The sequence below is a fragment of the Mandrillus leucophaeus genome, unplaced genomic scaffold, assembly GCF_000951045.1.
Source record: "Mandrillus leucophaeus isolate KB7577 unplaced genomic scaffold, Mleu.le_1.0 Scaffold3, whole genome shotgun sequence".
Taxonomy (NCBI): domain Eukaryota; kingdom Metazoa; phylum Chordata; class Mammalia; order Primates; family Cercopithecidae; genus Mandrillus; species Mandrillus leucophaeus.
The window spans coordinates 13074875-13096873 of record NW_012103142.1 but is presented as its reverse complement, the minus strand read 5'-3'; the positions used below and the strand labels follow the sequence as shown (position 1 = coordinate 13096873).

Here is a 21999-nt window from a genome sequence, read left to right as displayed (position 1 = left end):
ATAACACAATCATGATATCGAAAATTTCCATCATCTAAAACAAACCCTTGTTCCCCTGGGCAGTCAGCAGCCGTCATCATGACAGCAAAAAGTTTTGACTCACTGAAGGCTCAGATGGTTGTTAGCATTTTGTAACAATAAATTATTTTTAAATTAAGGTATGTACATTATTTTTTAGACAATGCCAGTTGACAAGTTCATAGACTATAGTATAGTGTAAACATATTTTTTATATGCACTGCGTAACCTCATAATTTGACTGTATGCCTACTCTGTACCCACAAAAATTAAAAGTTAAAAAATTAAAAAAAATTTGACTCATTTTATTACAGTTGGGGGTAACTGAACTTACGGTATCTCTGAGGTATGCCTGTACCATTAGAAGGCAACATGAGGAATTCACTCATGTTGCCTTCTAATCCTTGCATGATTTTATTTTTACATTTAGCTCATTCATGTAGTTGTTGTTTATTCCTGTTGTTTTGTGAGATGTGGATCTAATTTTATCCTTTTTCAAGTGGGAACTCAGTTTTACCATCACTGTGTCTTTAAAAATTTATCTTTTCCTTAGTGATTTGAAATGCCTTCTTTATAATATACTAAATTTATATATATATATAGGTATCTGTTTCTCATTGTATATGCTATACTAATGGTTTAGTATATGTATATCCTAGTATGGCATTGTTTATTACAGGTTTTATAGTGTATTTTAATGATTATTAGGGCTAAACTTACTTGTAGTTTTTCTTTTTTTTCAGTATGTTCCCAGCTATTCATGTATATTTATTGCTCGTCATGAATATTAGTAGCAACTTGTCTAGCTAATAAAAATTTTCATTGGTATGTTTATTGAGATTACATTATTTTATAAGTTAAGGAGAACTGCATCTTTAAAATCTTGAAACATTCTATGAACAGGGGATATCTACATTTGTTTGAGACTACTTTTGTGTCTTTCAGTTGTGTTTTAATGTTTTTATTCTCTTAGCTTCACACGTTTATTGTTAAATTTGTTTTTTTAACTATTTCATCTTCTTCATTGCTATTGTTAATGGATATTTTCTATAATTATATAATTTTATAATTATATAAAACATTCAAAAGTTTAATGAAATGCATACCTGTACAGATTCAAGATGAGCCAACTCCATTTAGAACAAATTAAAAGAAATCCATGTTCAAACTGCTGGACAATAAGAACATAATACAAATCTTAAAGCCTAACAGGCTTATCATCATAGGGGAAGGATGATTTGAAAGACAGTGGAATTCTTATCAGAAAACAGGCAGGCTAGAATGAAATGGCACAACAGTTTTAAAGTACTGAATGTAGAATATTAGGTTGACTGTTCTTTTTCTCTATCTTTCTATAGCCTTCTCCCCTTCTGTACATGTCCTCCTGTCTTACAAGGACACCAGATATTTATTCTTTAGTGGTATTGTTATTCATATGAAATCTATGTATGTTACCATTTTTATATTACAATGTTATAACTTTCCTTTTAAAGTCAAATGCTTTTAAGGAATGTAGACAAAAAAGGAAGCAGCATATGGGCTATTTTGTATTTACCCACATATCTACCATTTCCCATGCTCATTATTCCTTCTCACAGATTGTAGTTGCCATTTCAGTCTTTTCCTTCATCTTGAAGAAGCCTTGTAACTTTTTTTTTGGTACAGCTGTGCTGATGATGAAGTCTCTTACGTTTCTTTCATCCGAACATATCTTTATCTTTATTCTTTAAGTATGTTCTTCCCTGCATGGAATTCTATGTTGATAATCTTTTCCTTTTAGCTCTTTGAATATTTCATTTTAGTATTTTCTGACCTACATTAGTTTCTGACAAGTTAACTGTTATTCATTTGTTCCCCTGTATGTAACATGTTTTTTTCTGGCTGCTCTCAAGATTTTTTCCTTATCTTTTGCTTTGGGTAGTTTTATCTCTAGGACTGATTTTTTTAAATCATTATTTTTCTTGTTGAACACTAGGTATCAATTTGTGGAAGTTTTCAGCCATAAGTTTTACCATTTGACATTATTTCACAAGGCTCTCAGGGCCTTTAGTGTTTCTCTAAACTTTTTCTGCCCCTTTTTATTCTGTTGTTTTGTTTTATTTGACTTTTGTAATTCCTATTGCTTTACCTTTAAGTTTACTACTTTTTCTGCCATCTCTAATATGCTAGTCAGTGCTAGCGTTTTTTTCAGTGAAGTCCATAGTATTTTCTATTGCAGTATCTGTTTGAAAATGTATCTTAGTGGGTTATAAACCCCTTTTGAATTATGGGTACATACTTTTATATTCTATTTTAAATATTGAAGTTGGAATATTATTTTATGACTGCTACACTAGTATAAACAAGAAATAGTATGTGCCTTTACTTATAATGAGAGATCCTCTTATTACAATATATGCTTACCTCTCCTTACCCATTTAATATTTGAATGATAGTTTTGATGCCTATATGTGAGATTCATCCTGTCCAGATTCCACTAAATATTACATTGAATGATATACCTAACTAGAGGAAAACTTTGTTATGTTACCTCTACAATATCCAGGCATGTGTCAGAGTCAGTTCTTTAGAGGAAAGGAAGATTTATAGAGAACAGTTATTTTCAAAAAGTCAGTCCTTTTTTTACCGTGGAATATCATGTAGTCATGACAAATTATATGTGTGTGTTTAGTAGTCTTCATTTAAATCTCTTTGTAGTTCTTTATCCTTTTTGCCTGTTAAGATGAGTTTTTTCCTGTAATTCTTTGAACATTTTTTTTTTATTTTTTTGAGACGGAATCTCACTCTGTCATCTAGGCTGGAGTGCAGAGGCATGATCTCGGCTCACTACAACCTCCACCTCCCAGGTTCAAGCAATTTCGTCAGTCTCTTGAATAGCTGAGATTACAGGTGTGCTACCATGCCCAGCTAATTTTTTGTATTTTTAGTAGAGACAAGGTTTCACCATATTGGCCAGGCTGACCTCGAACACCTGACCTCAGGTGATCTTTCCACCTCAGGTGATCTGTCCGCCTCAGCCTCCCAAAGTGCTGGTATTACAGGCGTAAGCCACCACGCCTGGTCAACATCTTTATAATAACTTTACTGAAGTATTTATAGTCTAAATTCAGTAACTGTACCACATTGGAAGCCATTTATCTTGACTCTGCTTTTTACTTACTAGGTGTCATTCTTTTGGTTTTTTTTTTTTTTGCAGGTATAATATTTTTTTTTAAAGTGGATATTTTATATAATACATTATTGTGACTCTTCTGAAGACTTTTTGTTGGTTTTATTGTAGCTGGCAGGTAACATGCCTGGACATAAAATGTTCTCTCTCCCATATTGTAGACAGCGACTCACCTGTCTCCTTAATTCTTGTTGCTTTCTGCTGCTGTTTTTGATTTTTCCCCTTTTGTCTCCTTAAACTTGTACGTTTTCCTCTTTTGTCTCTCTCTTAAACTTGTACATTTGAACTCTTGAGAAGAAAGGGAAAAATAATAGGCAAATTGTTTTTTAAGTGTTGATACTCCCTTAGTGTAGAATATTATGTAACCAGTATACATTATATTTGTTAGTTTTTTATAATATTAAGTTTTTTGTTGAAATTACATAGAACAAAATCTATGTTTTGTTTTCTTTTTTCAGTTCTTTATGTTTGTCAAATATGCAGTCTTATAACCACAACTAAAATTGATTCAGAACAGTTCCATCATTCCCCCCAAAATTCTCTCATTCTACCCATTGTCAAACTTTTCTACCCCAACCCTCTGCCACCATGAGGTCTCCATTGTTTGTCACGGAAGAAGACTTCTCTTTTAATTCTTTTTGTCTATGCTTGGTAAGCAGTTCCTAGATTTATACTCCCTTTGAGTTCAGTACAGGGGATATGAGTAGAAAATAAAAACTCACTGCCAGGTTTATTTTTGCTTTTATTATCATTTTTAATAGACACATAATAATTGTACCTATTTATGGGGTACAGTGTGTTATTTTGACACATGTATACAATGTGTAATGATCATATCAGGGTATTTAGCATATTCGCTTCCTTAAACATTTAGGATTTCTTTGTATTGGGAATATTCAAAATCCACTCCTAGCTATTTGGAAATACACAATAAATTGCTGCTATTATAGTCACTATATAATGCTATAGAACACTAGAACCTATTTCTCCTATCTGTTTATCTGTGAACAACTCTTTGGCTATGCCTTGCTCTCCACCTCACCTCTAGAAACTACTATTCTACTCTCTACTATTATGAGATCAACTTTGTTGTTGTTGTTGTTGTTTTGGAGATGGAGTTTCGCTCTTGTTGCCCAGACTGGAGTGCAATGGCACGATCTCGGCTCACCGCAACCTCCACCTCCCGGATTCAAGTGATTCTGCTGCCTCAGCCTCCCAAGTAGCTGGGATTATAGGAATGCGCCACCATGACCAGCTAATTTTGTATTTTTAGTAGAGACAGGATTTCTCCATGTTGGTCAGGCGGGTCTCAAACTCCCGACCTCAGGTGATTTGTCCACCTCGGCCTCCCAAAGTGCTGGAATTACAGGTGTGAGCCACCGTGCCTGGCCAACTTTTTTACCTTTCATATATCAGTGAGAACATGTGATATTTATCTTTCTGTGCCTGGCTTATTTCTCTTAACATAATGTCATTTAAGCTCATTTATGTTGCCACAAATGACAGAATTTCCTTCTTTTTTATGGTGAAATAGTATTTCATTGTGAATATATACCACATTCTTGATATCCATTCATCTGTTGATGGACACTTCAGTTATTTCATGTCTTGGCTACTGTGCATATTGCTGTAATAAACATGTGATCGCAGCTGTATCTTCGGCATACTATTTTCCTTTGTATATGGACCCAGTGGTGGGATCGCTGGATCATATGATAATTCTGTTTTTAGTTTTTTATTGTTTTCCATAATGGTTATACTAATTTACATTTCAATAAGAAGTGTATAAGACATTCCCTTTCTCCTCCTCATTGCTAGCATTTGGTATTATTAATTATAACATTGTTTTTGATAATAACCATTCTAATAATTAGGGTAAGGTGATTATTTCATTGTTGTTTTCATTTGCATTTCCCTGATGATTAGTGACATTTGGAGTGTTTTCATGTACCTGTGGGCTATTTATGTCTCTCTCTCTCTTTTTTTTTTTTAAGTACAGGGTCTTGCTATGATGCCTAGACTGGTCTCAAACTCCTGGGTGCAAGCCATTTTCCCCCCTCAGCCTCATGAGTAGCTTGTATTACAGGTGTGTGTCACTCCACCCAACTGGTCTTTTGAAAGATGTTGATTCAGACCTTTTGCCCTTTTTTTAAATTGGATTTTTCATTTAATTTGCTTTTAAGTTCCTTGGATATTAGTCCCTTGTCGGAAGAAATTCAAGCATTTTCTCTCTTCTTGCAGGTTGTCTCGTAACTCTTGATTTTGTGTAGAAGATTTTTAGTTTAATATAATCCCATTTGTCTATTTTTTGTTTTGTTGCCTGTACTTTTGAGGTCGATTTCATAAAATATTTTCCCAGAACAATCTGTGAAGCGTTTTCCTCTATGCTTTCTTCTAGTAACTTAATAATTTTGGGTCTTAGATTTTAAGTCTTTAATCCATTTTGAGTTGATTTTTTGAGTATGGTAAGAGATAGGGATCTAGTTTATTTTTCTGCATATAAGCATCCAGTTCTTCCAGCACCGTTTATTGAAAAGACTCACCATTCTCGGGAATATTCTTGTCTTTATTTGTTCTGATATGTGGGAATCCCTATCTGGCTAAGCCTTTAGCCACACAATCTCAAATGGTATGTAAATGGCCCTGAGGTGTTCTTTGCACATCAAAGTTAATTTTTTTAAATTATCCTGAAAACAAAAGTGTAAATGAGGTCATCATTTCATTTTCAGATTGTCATTTACTGTTTTGAATGGTTTTCTGCTTTAATAAATTATTAGGTATTTTTTACTTTTTCATGTTTTATTCATTTATTTAGTACACTTATTTATTGACACTACTATAGCTCTGGTTATAGTAATACAAAGACGAATAAGAGTTTACAGTTTTGTCAGGTACATAAACACATAGAAGGTAATTTTAAAACATTATGGTAAGTGGTAATGCTGATATCCAGAGTGAGTTGAGGGTTTTAAGAAGAGTTACCTATCCTAGGTTGGAATTCTTCATGTATTTGTATATTCATGTCTCTAATAAATGATAAATCTTTCATAGGATTCAACATGTATTTATTGAGTTGAATTGAGGGAAGTAAGCATCGGAATAGAGGTTATAAACTGTTGACCCAAAATGTGACATAAAAAACATGTTTTATTCCATTTGCAGTATGAGTTTTTTTTGGAAGGAAAACATATTTATTCCAAGATTCATTGATTGGAATTTTTAAGTGTTCTTTCTTCCATAGAGCCCCAGAGTGTTGATAGTGTTCTAGGGGTTCCTAGGTTTTCCCATCCTCTGAGGGTCATGAGATAGATAGTGGATTAATCCTGGAGTCCTCATGAAAGGAAGGGGTGGTCCCATTGAGGTGAATATATGTAGCCTAAATCCTAGGGTTGGGGTGTAGAAGACTAGGGGCTGGTGGCTGGGCAGTGTTCACCACAGCTGGAGGACCATGTTGGGGCAGGTTGAAGCAATTGGCAGATGCATCTTCTGCTGCTGTAGGAAGAGGAAGAGCTCATGGCAGTGCTGGAATAGGCTGTAGCTGGATCCCAGAGTCTGCCATCTGTTCTGTTTTTCTTTTCCTCTGGATCCTTGGGATCTTCCCCATTTTATGTTGAGTCTACAGCCATTGACAATCAACTTATTAAAGGACTTCTCAGCAGCCACTTCTGCAGACTGCCCTGTGGAAACCTGGATGAAAGCACACTGCTCTCTCTGAACAACAGTAATCATCTGCATCTCTCCAAACTGGTAGTGATGATGTCTTAGATCTGTCTCAGAAATGGTATTACCCAGACTACCAATATATAGTGAGGATAACCTTGTCCTCTGATGGGTCCAGATGGGGCATGATTGAAGCCTACTTTAGATGCTTATCTGTTTCTGGATCATTGATTCCATAATATTTGTGTGTAATATTCTGATCGGCAAGGGGATCATCTGGATCTATAGGCTTCTTATGTCTGCATGGACATTCCTCTCCTCTCTTACACTCTTCTTTCACCCAGAAGGAGCAAAGGTGGAGCTTACTCCTTTGGTAGGAGGGTGTGGTCCAAGCTGGATTGAGTAGCATGTCACTGGTCAGTGTGGCTTTTTCCCCAGCAGGCAAACTGGCCATGTTCCATCAGAGCTAGAAATCCCTGTTTCTCATATTCTACATGTAGAACTCTTTTTTGACATCTGACTTTGACAGGTCACCTTGAGAAGACGATTCTGCATCATTAACCTGGATGGGCAGTCTGTGCTTTAGGTCTTAAGATTTAGGCCTAACAGACATGCTTCAGTTTATTGCAGGTTTGGCACACTTCTGTCTTCTTGAAATGCATGTGGACCCCAGGGCACAAGCAAAACACTGAATGACCTGGCACAAATTTTGCATTCCTTCCTGCTTTTTTCTTTGGCTATTTAATATGTATAGATTTCTGCAAGACATTCCTGGCACAGAACAAGAAAGTCCGCCCCCTCCCAGTTCTGTTTGTTGTAAGCTTGGGAACCCAGAGAGATCACCATCTTTGGAGCATCTGGAGGCAGTGGTAGCTATTGAGGTGGAAGAGAGGACCGCCACAATCCTATCAGACCCAGCCCCAAATTTCATGATTTTTCTGCAAGAATAATGAAATGGATGACCTTGCAGTCCAGTTTTTTCATAAGTGTCTTTATCCAGTATGAAATTAATTTCCCTGTTAATGATAGGTCTTTCTAAGAAGGGAGTGAGTTTGGAGAGAAGAAGATACAAGGGGAGACTTTCAGTTTATAAAAACCTGTATGTCTTTTTATACAGTATATATATTTTTATCATTAGAGATAGAAGAAACATGAGTGTTGGTACTATTGTGTAGAAGAACAGCAGTATTACCTTCATCAATATTTGCATTTGCATAGCAGGAACCTTTGGGGACCCATTGTGGCTATAGTCACTTGTAATTGTGACAGTGGATCTCTTTGAGACGTCAGTGGCATGACTTTATGTGGCCACAGTTGAATTTCTCACAAATCAGCAAGTGACTGGGAGCCTCTCACAGCCTGCATGGGGCTCCCTTTTGCCAGCCCTTCTTAAGCTAGGTGGGATGCCCCCCTTTATCACACCTCTTTCTTCTGCTTTTGCTTCTGTGGCAGCTCAAGAAATTGTGAGCCATCATCACTTCTCCTGGAGGGCATGGACTTCTCTCTCTCAGAGTTTCTGGGAAGCCAGAAAACTTGCGGCTGAGCTTGACACTTGTGTCCTGTGGCAAACTTCCTGACTAAAGCAGTGGCTTTCAATTAGCATGGTCCATGAAACACCAGTATTCAAAAGAATGTTCAGGGATACCTCCTATTTGAGGAAGAGAAGAAAGTGGGGTTCTGAGATCCGGGCCCCAAATTCAACCTGAATAGTTCCTGTTTGATCATTTGTGTATTGTATATTTCTGTCAGTCAAAAATTTTTGAAGTCCATCTTTGATCAGTATTATCTTTTCATCATTTCACTGTGTATAGGATAACAAGTTCCACAAGATTGATGCCTGATATATATTATACTACACTCTTTTTGTCCTACAGCATTTTTTTTCAGGATCAGTTATGTCAGTCCTTTTGGCTCCTCAAAATTTTGTTTTGAGACTATGGATAAATATATTTCTAGCTGTTATCTCCTGATATATATCAGAATAGAATATAGCGCCTCAAAGGAGGTACAGCTATGTTTTTGACAAGGCTTATTATGATACACTTTCATTAAAAAAAAATACCTCCCTTAGTCAATACAGATTTTTATTGAATATCTAGTGTTGATATTTTGTTGAATATCAACTGCCAATGATAATGGACATGTTTTAGATCATTTTGGCAGTAGGTACATATTGTTTCATTGGGGAATACTACAGTAAGACTGGCAATAAACTACATTTAGAAGTTTTTACTTAAATCATTTGTTTTGTCTCCTCTTTCTTTGACCTGTTGTTGCCATGTGGAATCTATATCCTCTCATCTGACCCATAATTCTCATCCAGTGCTTCACCTAGGCCTGTGCTTCATTTTAAGTAATTTCACCTTTTTCCACTCTTTTCCACTTGTTAAGTTGTGGATGTCTTAGGCCTGAATTGACTGTTCTTCCCTGAAGTTTTGCACATAGATTATAAAGTATGTTAAATAATGAAAATATGTCATCTGAAATCTATATAATGCTTTCAATTTTACTACAGGAACAAATTAGAACAATAAAGTTATAGAATTTTAAAGTTGAATTACACTTGAGAAATTATTTAAACCAATCCTTTTGAGCCAAATGAAATTGACATTTTTACAGGCTATAAATGATTGAATATTGGTGATTTGATATGATTCAATGCAATACAAATTACAAATTTTCACTAGAGAAAGGTTTCAAACTCTTAGTTTTCTTATTTTGTTATGTTGCAATGCTAATTACTTTTTACTGTAGTTATAAAGCATCAGAAAGATTTTATATATATATAATATATATATATATATGTATATATATGAAGGACTTAATGGGATTCCTGGAACATTAAGAGCATCCCTTCTCTAGGTTACTAGTAACAGTAGTAATAGTTGCTATTGTTATTAATAATGGGGCTATTTCATGGCATGATTGAGACGAGAAATTGATTAGAAAATTTCCAAGAATTTCACATTTACCAGAGAGATGCAAACTTTTTCATATCCTAAGCTTCCTTATCCCTCACTTTCCAGGTTGAGTTAAATCACATTTGAAGTAAATAGAGATTTGTGCCAAGTGCAAATTATGTTTGAATTGGTATTATGATGCTGTCCATATCTCTTTCAAGTTCAAAAAGTAATGATTTCAGATGGCTGTATGGCTGCTTTCATTTCTCTGTTCATTCAAAGTTAAATATCGAAAGAATCACTACATTTTATGCATAGAATATAATTATCTACCATTCCACTTAAAAATCATATTAGAGTTTCACTGTATGAATCTGCCAGTCACTGGTAAGCTGTTCAGTTGATTATACTAGTTTTCACATCACAACCAATTTCTCATGTTTAGCTAATTCTCCTTAATGATGAACAGTAATGAAGAACAAATTTGTATATGTGAAGAGTTATGGCTTAATCTCCCATGTGGATTAAAATGCACTGAATTCACCCCTCCCTCCTGTAATGCTTTTTAATTTCCCTGGTAGAAGCAGTTCATGCAAAGCTCTGTTCTGTCCTCATCACCAGTTCTGTGAGGCTGTCACTTATGCCACCTCAGTAATGTTTTATGGGTGTGTTTTAAAATAGTAATAAAGTTTCCCATGTAGAACTTCAATTATGAGGGTTATCAAAATAGGACAAACTAATATAATTTGTGATTGCATAAAATAAAGGAAGCAGGGGTACCATGGGGACCTAATGAATCATAGGATGGAAACAGTTTCTTGCTAACTAAACATTCATACTTTGTACTAAGCCAGAGCATGTATATGTAGTTCAGCAAACCGGAACACACTCTGTGTTTACATGAATGGGATATGAAGTAGTCCACAAATACCATCTGGGAAGAAATTCTTGGCCTTTCTATCTGGTACTGTGGAGTAAATTAAGCACATGTTTAGAATAAACAGACTAAAAACACACCTGCTTTGGGGAAAACACACACGTATGGTCACATCCGCGTACAGAGTGGTTCAAAATAGAACATTTTGTGTTGGTAAAATCTGATTACTTTTCTTCATTTTTACTTCTTAAGAATAAGTATTATGGAAAATTTCCTGAGTATTTCTGTATAGCACTACTTGTTTGTAATTTATTGCTCCTAATATCTTCTACTTAAATTAGTCTTATTTTCTCTCATATGTTACTACCTTATGCATCAATAAATACACTTATCTTTTTAAAAAAATAATAAGTAACTATTGACTGATACTTAGCTTTTAAAATGGGCATATTCTGTGTAGAATGCCTCTTATGCTACATTTTCCCTACCAGTTGCCATGGAGAGTTTGCTAAAGGCATGACACAGAAGACCAACCGGGAAGGAATTCTCAGTCTTTTCTCCCACTCTTAACGTATTTTTTTCCTACTGTAGTGTATCCCACTAACCAATTCATTTTGAAAAGCAGTCTTTACTTCAGTGTCACAGAATTTCGGAGCATAAATTGTTTTCACTTCCAGTAAATTACAAGTATTGTCTTATGTTACTTGGTTTTCTTAGCATAAATATAAAATAGCATCTTCTCACCTTTCCATTTGTGTTTCTTTTCTTGCATCAGGCTTTTCTCCCTAAAGGTTCTTCCTTTTTTTTCCCCCACTGGTCTGCTAGACTCCTATCCCTTGACTTAAGCTAAGTTCTAGCCACTTGTATCCTGTGCTGTGCTTGGATTTTTAGTCTGTGCTGAATATTTCAGTTCAGGCTAAAATTTCTCATAAATGCTTAGGTTCCAAGTATTTCAGATTTACCAGAGAGATGCAAACTTTTTATAAAACTCCCACTCTCCAGATTGAATTGCATGTCTTAATTGTGATAGGCGGAGATTTGTGCCAACTTGAAATTGTGTGACTGAGTCTATATTATGCTTTTGATAATATCCAATTTTAAATGAAGTTCAAACACTGTCATGATTTCTGATGACTGTGTGGCTGCTTTTGCTACTCAATTAAATATGAGTAGAATATAATTTGTTTTATGCATAGAACATAATTATCTAACCTTCCATTTGAAAATCATATTAGATTTTTTTCTGTGTGAATCTACCCGACAACTAGTAAGCCATTCAGTCTGTTGAACTATGCTTTCATATGTGAATCTATTCTCTGGATTATTTTTGAGATTATTAATAATCTTGAATTACAAAAAGTAATGAAGAATAAACATATCTGAGGAGAGTAACTGTTCAGTCTCCCATCTTGATTAGCATGCATCAAGTTCTCTCTCTCTCTCTCTTTCTGTGTTCTTACTTTTTGTGCTTTTTGATTTGGCAGATGTTTTCCAAGTATTCTATTCTCATTTATCAGTTTTTCTTTTCTCCTCTGTATCTGAACTAAGAGATTGTTTAAAACTTCCACTTTCCAGTTCTTTTTCCAAGATCTTTGAATGTCTTTTCTTTATCCATAACTCCACGTCTTCTTTCCCCATTGCTGCCGTTAGTCTTGATTAGTGTTAAGTTTCTGCCGAAAAGAAGAAAATAACAGTTAGTAAATATCTACTATGTGTGAGGCCATCTTCTAAAGAGTTTGCTTATATTATTTTATTGTATATATAGGCCATTTTCCAGGTTTTAAATAAAAACATTTCTATATAGCTTTTTAACTTATGAAATTTTAACCTAGCTTGGCTTTATCCTATTTTTTATAAAAATATAATTAGCACTTTTATTTATTTCTCAGATCTCAGTATTATATATTTTTCTACCCTTGAAGAACATATAATTATTTTGTAAAATATGTATTTTTATCCCTTTAGATTCTGATATGAACTCTTCACATCCATTGTGATGTTTTATTAGGGGTGTTATTTTACTACATTGTGTTAGGGAACAAATTATTTATGCTGATAATTTCAATTCTAGTCATTCTCACATCTCTGAGTGAATTTATAAATCACATTCTTAGTTTCCCAAGCATATATTAACTGTCCTCAGAGACTTCTCTACTAGTTGTTATGAAACTCTAAGTATATGTATAAAATCTAAAATTCAAAAGGTATTTATATCTGAAACACTAGAATAAAATTGACTTCAATTTTTTGTTTTGTTTTGTTCTGTTTTGAGACGAAGTCTCACTCTTGTTCCCCAGGCTGGTGTGCGATGGCGCGATCTCAGCTCAATGGAACCTCCACCTCCCAGTTTCAAGTAATTCTCCTGCCTCGGCCCCCCGAGTAGCTGGGATTACAGGTATCTACCAGCACGCCTGGCTAGTTTTTGTGTTTTTAGTAGAGACACGGTTTCACCATGTTGGCCAGGCTGGTCTAGAGCTCCTGACCTCAGGTGATCCACCCGCCTCGGCCTCCCAAAGTGCTGGGATGACAGGCGTGAGCCACCGCACCTGGCCAACTTCAAATTTTGTAATCAAATGGAAAGAGAAAGTCTATTAAATAAATATGTCAATTAGAAAGGCTTAAAAAAACATCTTCAGGATGTTTTAAGACTAACTTTGAAAATGATGTTTATCAGTAAAATTTTTACTAACTTTGCACTTCTAATTTAACTAAGAATATGACATCAAGTAATAAACATCAGCACAAATACTGTAAAAATCATGCTCAGTATCCTGAATGTATTTAAGACTTTCTTTATGTGTTTTTTGGGTTTTTTTTTGCAGTAGAATAGGAGGAAAATGGAATGGGAAAGGCCAAGGCAATTAATCAGGCAGATGCTGATAAGAAACAGCAAGAAGTTGTGACAGTGTAGAGCCGAGATAAAATAATTGCTAAAAACACAAATACACACAATTATAGGTTATCTCGTTGTTTTACAAGTAAAACATAATGTAAAGTATGTTCCGGAAAATATATATTAAAATATCAAAAGCCTCCTAACTTTTTGGTTGCCGAGAACATCACTCTGTTTTATTTAGCCCAGTACGCTTATTGATATTTGTAGCCATGTAAAACATAAAATATAAAATTTGTATTTTATTTATGTAAAAATGATCAAAAATTTTTTCTCCCCAAAACTGTAATGACCAAAGACTTTTAAATGACCAAAACCTTTTTCTCCCCAAAACTGTATATAAAGATTCCATAATTTAGCAAATATCCTTAAGGAATTAAGGGAAAACTGTTTTTAAAACTTTCTGTGTTTGTATCTCTTTGGCAGAGTGGCATCACTCATAAGAAACATTTCACTAACTACTTCCAGTAAACCTAGAGAGTTAGAAAATACTCTCTTCACTTTATAGGTTTAGAAACTGAAGAACAGAAAGATTAAGCAACTTGCCCGCAGTCACATAGCTTATAAGCAGCAGATATGGAATTCAAACCATTTCTTCTCTAGACAGTTTGGGGATTTCCTTAGTAGAGAAAATATGCTGTTTTTTTAGTGGATACTTACCTTACTGAATTTACTGTATGTCTGTAAGGTCCTTTCTAATTCTGAGTATTCTGTGGTTCTCTGCAGTAAAAAGAATATTGTTTTCAGAGTAGTATTTACATTTTGCAAAGAGTTAGTGAAGAGTGGTTGAAAAAGAAGTGATTGAAAAAGAGAAGTGCCACGAAAGGTAAAGCACAATCTTCTTTTGGTATGGAAAATACAAATTCGGTTTCAAGTCTATGATAAATATTTATCATATTTGAAGTTTGCAGAGAGAAAGAATAGCATTCTTTAACATGAGAAATGGTGTTAATGGCCAACAAAACATAATGTAGGCATAAGTTATAATTTCATAACATTAAAATAGGAATCATTTGATAGACCACTGGACAAAGGTAATTCAATATATAAGAAAGAAGGAATTTAAACATACTTGAAAAGGATATTTAAAATATTGTGAACTTTCCAGAAATCAACCATATTATTGCTTGCTTTGGTATTAAACTTTAAGAAGAGGAGTTTTAGTAGAATCTTTTTCCTTGAGCACTGAAGTTTCTCTTTGTAGACTGTTTTTATTAAGAAGATCAATAGACTTGATGTAAGATTTGATGATAATACAAGAAGTAAAATAACTGTATTCCTAATAAAATGTTTATGGTTCACATATACTTAAAAGAATAATAGTTTTTTTCATTAGTTAACTTTTACTCCCATCATAAAAGTCTCAGCTTTATCCTTTTCAATTATTTTGTCTATGGCAGGCTTTAAAAATCAAATACTGCCCTTTTTTCTAAATACGCAAGCAGTTGATTTCACTGATAAGAATAAGGTTTCAATGAGTACATTAAATTTAGTAGGAACTCAATATTTTTTAATTTGTTTTTTTCGTTAAAAGCAAAAGTATTAGTACTCTTTTTCTAAATAACTTTGGTATCTTCTATCATGGTGGATAAAAAAGTCCCTGCATTTTCATAAAAATCAGAGATCAGGTGGGGATATTTTCAAATGCCTCTTTTGTGAGAATAAAGAAAATACTGGAATTCAGTTTCCCATTTCTAACATATTTAATTTATTTGTCCTCTTTTATGTTAGTCAGGAAATGAAAGTTTTTTATAAGACAAGAAGGAAGTTATTTATCTATGTCAGTATTAAAGACCTAATGGCTGTTCTCCAAAAGAGAGAATGGTAATTAATAAATTATCCTTTTATTTACACTGAGTTTCAAAACCAATTGCTTCTTTGTTTTCGGTAAGTATAATATTTTTGTGTGAATAATAAGTTACATAGTAATGATTAATGGCTAATCCCCTGTTTGGATTTCAGAATGGATGTGAATGATGTTGTCAGAAGTGGAATGCCTATTTTAAAATGTCAGCTATATTGCAGAGCTTTTGCATTTTATGCCAAGAACCAAATTCAGCTATTGGTTTATATGATATCACCTCTGATCAAGGCATATGGGTTTCCAGTTGTAGTATGATCTATGTTTCTTAATTGTATGATGGAGAAAGGTGATGAAAAAGACACTTGGGACCAGATTTTCAAGGTCACTGAATTTCAAACTGAGTAATTTGTATGTAATTCTGTAGACAGCTGGGGACAATTAAAAATTTTAGCAAGTGGCATAGTAAGTAAAGTGGATAGAATAACCTGGCTATTTTATATCGAACTGTAAAAGACTCAAGATGCTGCCTCTGGAGAGGTCAGTTATAAGGAGGATATTGCAGAATTTAGGCAAAAGATGTTACTAGCTCTAAGTTGTGCGGTTACAGATTCTGAACTAACACATCCTAGATTTAAAAAAATGTAGAGCTGCAATATGCAAGATTTCATGGGTTCAGGAATTCAGAGCCAGGAAGGTTAAATAAAAGATAAGGGAGAGCAAGTCAGAGATATTTCCTAAGCAATTGGGAGAATGACAGATTTGTGAATTGAAATAGGTCAGAAAGGACAGATTTGGGAGAGAAATGATGGTTTTAGAAATGAATTTGAAAATCTGATGAGAGATGCAGAAGAAGGGTTTTAGAATAAGGGGAATGGCATTTCAGGGAGATACTGTGTTTGCCTGCAAAGAGACCTAGTTACAAGTGAAATGGGTTACACCACCCAAGAGGATACTGAGGAATCCTGGGAAGAGAAAAATTGAGTCCTGATTATAAAAGGGAAGAACATCACTGAAATAAGAAATGTAACATATAGATTGAAATTTAATTTTATTAGAATGATACAAAACTGCTGTTTTTGGAATTCTTACACATAATGCTTTGAAATTAATGGGATGTTTTTAAAAACCTATATATTTTTACTTTTGTTTTAAGGTGGACTAAAGGAAAATGTTATAGGCTACTCTTGGCAAGCATTTTGCCATAAAATCTTTCTGATATGGATAAACAACAAGCTAAATTGTGTCTACTTGCTACTATATTTTCCATTCATTTGATATTTTGAAGTCCATATCTCAATATACTCAATTCTACTTTCCTTTGGATGAATACAGCTTACTCTGGTAAAGAAAGATACCAGATTTACAAAGTTAGTGTAATTGTTATATATTCTTTTGTTTTAGCTTCAACTCCTTATACTTACTACCTGTAAACAATAGTTCAGTATGGGTATAAATTAAATTCTGTATCACAGAGAATAAATGAATTTAAAATCATATAACAATCAAATCCACCATGACAGCTGTCAGTATTTATCTGAGTGAGAAACTGATAGAGATACTGAGTTGTTAGTACATTTATTTGTACTAACTTGGTATATTCTCATTTGCTAATCACTGTTCTAGATGTGACTCCGCTGATTACTTTTGCAAAACCCAGAGGGTTTGTGAGCCATGAGTTGGTAAATGCTTGTAGACTGGAATCTTTTTAGAGACAAACATGGCTGGATTTGAATCTTGGCTTCATAACTTGCTAGTTATATAGTGTTGAGCATATTCCTTAATCCAAGTCCTCATTTAGTCATCTCTTGGATTTTACCTACATCATAGGCATTATATAAGATAATGTATGTAAATGACCTAACACTGGTCCACATTATTTGCCAGTGGGAACAGGATTAATGGCAGCCAAAAATTTTTTTGACATTTGGTATAACAAAGTGTCAAAGGCAAAGACACTAAGAGACAGAAAGAGAGCTTGAAGATTCATAGCATGCAGTGTTTCTGAGGCCACTTTTCTGCTTTAGAATGTCACACCGTACACAGTTTTGTCACTATTTATCCTACCTCTACTTTTTATTGCCAATCTTCTTAGATACCTTAACATTCTTAAAAACCAGTTGAGATAATTTATTATACATGAGTTTCCCTGTTCCTTCCTTGTCAGTTCCCACCTGATTTTATGTCCCTGAGAAGAAACCTGCAGACACAGAGTGATCTAAATTTAATTCATTTCAATCCTGGAGACTTAGAAAGCTTTTCTATGAATTTTATGCCTTCTTATTTTATCTCTGTAATTGGGTAGAACTTAACTATCATTGAAATAAGAGCATTGACTAAAAGCGCCTATTTTTATCTAGCAAATCCTTGAATATTCTCCTAAATGATCTTTGAGTCCTAAGACAGTGTATTTAGGTGGCGACTTCTATGTTTTGTTTTGTTCCTTTTTCATACTTGATGGTTTTAAGAATATTGTATGAAGAAGTTTCCCAGCATTCTTGAAAATTACATGATTTCCTAAGTACATAGTAATGTGGAGTTTGAGGGCGGTGAAACAGATAAATGGATAAATAGGTAGGTGAAAGAGAGGGCGCAAGCCCCCAAAATTGACCAATGTGCTAAAATGAGTATAGATTTTTAAAATTATTATTATTAGGTGTAAATTAAGTAATACTATGTATTTGTAAATTGTTTGTGAAGTGCCTCTTTGTAAAACTAGGGACACCGTTTTGATGTTGACATTTCCTTTTATTATTATTGCTAATAATAATCTTTTTAAAACTTGTGTTTTAAAAGCATTTACCCTCAAAATCTGTGGAGAAAACTCTTTATCTGAAATATTGGTAAAGTTATTAGATGATATTTTTAATATAAATATTAGCATTTATATTTTAGAAAATTTCTAGGTACTAAAATTTTGAGAGGAGCAATTTTACTTCCCAAGTTCATGTGCTCTTTTCTTGTGAATTGACCCTTTAAGCATCTTAACTTTTGATAACTTGAAATTTATGTGAGAAACTTCTGTTTAGGGAAAAGCTTCAAATTCAGTATCATTTATTAATCATCCACATTATTATTTTGAAAAATAACCAACAAAAATAAAGCAGTATAATAGTTCTACACTTTAACATTTCAAAATTCCTAAAAGTAGAACTTTCTCCAAATATATATTCTTAAAAGTAAAAATTTGCTATACTTTGTGTAACCGAGGTTACAAAAGACTTGTAACTTCTAATAATTAGCTTAATCTGACTTTAAATTCATGATGGTTTTGGAACAGGAATTTTTGTTTGAAAGAAAGATTGGCTTGTTAACTGAATTATGTAATTATAAGTAAATGTGGTCGCAGCTGCTTTTGATTTTATTGTTATACACCTGATTGGAAACAACAGGTTTTTAAAAATATTTTTCCGTTTCTTACACTGACACCTAGTGTTCACTATTACTGATATATTAAATATTAAATTTTATTTATTAATAATTATGGAAATAGATTTACATTCAATGTATTTTAGCCATGTACCTATTCACAGATAAATAACTCTCATTTTCAATACCAGTGATGCACGGTTTTTCTGGTTACTTATGTGACATCATTATGAACCAATTGCTGAGGCCATTTTGAATGCAGCAAAACTCTTAAGAAGCCTAGAGTTGTAGAGATGGAAGAATTGCTGGAGGGAGATTTTAAAACCAAGATTCTTAAAATCCCAGTGCTTTGTTATGTACATAACTACTTCAAGCCACGAGTCCAAGTGGCTGATTTAGTTTATGTCTGCTTAGTCTCTGTGTCATAGAACAAAATCACATTTAGTCATGCAAGTATTATAAATTTAAAATTCTTGGTTGACCAGGAATGGAGCATGTTTGAATTATTTCTAATTTTCGAAAAGGGAGACTTGGCAATATTATATGTTTACCATTTCCTATGAGTTCCTAAGGATGATTTTAATGCTCCAGTTTTCCTAGTAATAAAGCTTAAAGGTATAGATTAATATCCGATTTTACACAATTAAATGAAACTGTATATATAATTCAGAGAAAATTTATTTGTGCAGTAAGCGTTTGGCACATCAGAAATATAGTTGACCAATAAAGATAATGAAATTGTTTCATTTTATTTTTTGTATCTCTCATTAAAATGGGGAATGATATTATTAATAAGATGAAAATCTGTAGCTAAGATTGAGCATTTAATTTATGCTTAACTTTACAAAGTCAGGAACAGAAACTAAGTTTCAAGTAATTTCTAATAGAACTGCAACCTTCAGTGTTTGACTATCCAAATGTAATTTTCAGAGAAGTATGTTTCTCATACCTAAAGATCAAACATTTTAAATATAGGAAAATCATAATTGACTTGTTTTCAATAATAGTTATGATGTTTTTAATGTCCTTTGGTTGTTTTATTTCTATCTAATAAGCTGTTGTTTTATAATTCATGTAATATCTTTTCCCCAGACAAGCAAAAATTATCATTCTTCTTTTGATCCATTCATCAACTATTTATTAATCATCCAGTATTCGACTGAATCTCATTCAGGAGATAAATTGCCAGATGAAGTTGTCATTCATGTTGTCTTAATTAACAGAAAAGATAAGAATATATGAATGTGGAAAAAATATAAAAGAAAGAGATAAGTAGAAAGGAATTTTGATTACAATGTTAAATACTTTCTGCTACATTTCTCATAGTCAGGTTTTTGGGTGGATTTCCATAATTTCTGAATAATTTTTTCCAGAATCATCAAGTTCATTCTATAATTAACCAAGTTCTTAGAAATGAGGTACCAAATGTGTTCAGTTATGTCTCTAGAACAGGTGATACAAAAGATTTGAAAGGAACTTTGTCAGATGTAAAAAAAGGAGAAACGAAATAGGTAGTATGGAGTATGTAGTTTTTCCTTGGCTTTAAATGGGTTGAAACCTATCATTTGAGAATATCACACATGTTTATGTTGAATAAAAATTCCAGCAATAGCAAAAGCATATATAAATACTTTGGGTGCATAGAGATGCTTCAGAATATTTAATTAAATATTTAAATCTTTGTGTTGGGAGACAGGACAGAAAAAAATTTCAAATCACATTGTCCCCGTGGCACTTAGTGCAAATGCAGAGATGTTTGCACTTTCTTTTTTATATTTTTATTTATTTTTAATTAAGTTTTCAAAAAATTTCAACTTTTATTTCAGATTAAGTGATTTATGTGCTGGTTTGTTACATGGGTATATTGAGGTTTGGGATCTGAAGGATCCCATCATCCAGGGAGTAAGCATAGGACCCAACAGGTAGTTTTAAACCCTTGACCCCCTCCCTCCCTCTTACCTCTTGTAGTTCCTAGTGTCTGTTGTTCCTATCTTACATCACTTGTACCCAGTGTTTAGCTCCTACTAACAGGTGAAAACATGCAGTATTTGGCTTTCTGTTCCTGCATTAACTCACAGGATAATGGCCTCCAGCTACATCCATGTGTCTGCAAAGGACATGATTTCATTCTTTTTTATGGCTGCATAGGATTTCATGGTATATATGTAACACACTTGCTTTATCCAATGTACTATTGATGGACACCTAGATTGATTCCATGTCTTTGCTATTGTGAATAGGGCTGTGATGAACATATGAGTGCATGTGTGGTTTTTGGTAAAATGATTTATTTTCGTTTGAGTGTATACACATTAATAGGATCCTGGGTCAGATGGTACTTCTGTTTTAAGTTCTTTGTGAGATCTCCAAACTGCTTTCCACAGTGGTTGAACTACTTTACATTCCTACCAGCAGTGTATGAAAATTTCTTTTCATTTGCAGCCTCGCCAGCATGTTATTTTGATTGGTATGAGATGGTACCTCATTGTGGTTTTGATTTGTATCTCTCTGATGATGAATGATACGGGAATTTTTTTCATATGTTTGTTGGTAGTTTGTATGTTTTCTTTTGAGAACTGTCTGTTCATGTCCTTTGCCCACTTTTTCATGGGATCATTTGTTGCTTGCTTGTTGAATTGTTTAAATTCCTTATAGATTCTAGACATAGACCTTCGTCGCATGGATTATTTGTGAATGTTTTCTCACATTCTGCAAGTTGTCTAATGTACTCTGTCCATAGTTTCTTTTGCTGTGCAGAAGCTGTTTGATTTAATTAGGTCCCACTTGTCAATGTTTTTGTGTGTTGCACTTGCTTTTGAGGATTTAGTCATGAATTCTTTGCCAAGGTCAATGTCCAAAGTGGTGTTTCATGGATATTCTTCTAGGATTCTTACAGTTTGAGGTCTTACATTTAAATCTTTAGTCTGTCCTGAGTTAATTTCTGTATATGGTGAAAGGTAGGAGTCCAGTTTCATTCTGCTGCGTGGTGCTGGGATAACTGGCTAGCTAGCTAAAGGCATCCAACAAAGGTCTATAGTTAGCCAGTTATCCCAGTACCATTTATTGAATACGAAATCCTTTCTCCATTGCTTAGTTTTGTCAACTTTGTCAAAGATCAGATGGTTGTAGATGTGTGGCTTTATTTCTGGCTTCTCTATTCTGTTTCATTAGTCTACGTGTCTGTTTTATTACTAGACCTATGGTTTTGTTTTGTTTTGTTTTGTTGTTTACTGTACCCTTATGAAGTCAGGTAATATGATGCTTCTGACTATTCTTTTTACTTAGGATTGCTCTGGGTATTCAAGCTTTTTA

General features: G+C 33.8%; 1 protein-coding gene across 2 annotated transcripts in view; it reads left to right on the top strand.

The window, feature by feature from the left end:
* Positions 1–21999, top strand: part of SUPT3H (suppressor of Ty 3 homolog (S. cerevisiae)) — a 524788-nt gene that overhangs the window by 260943 nt on the left and 241846 nt on the right. The window lies entirely within an intron of this gene.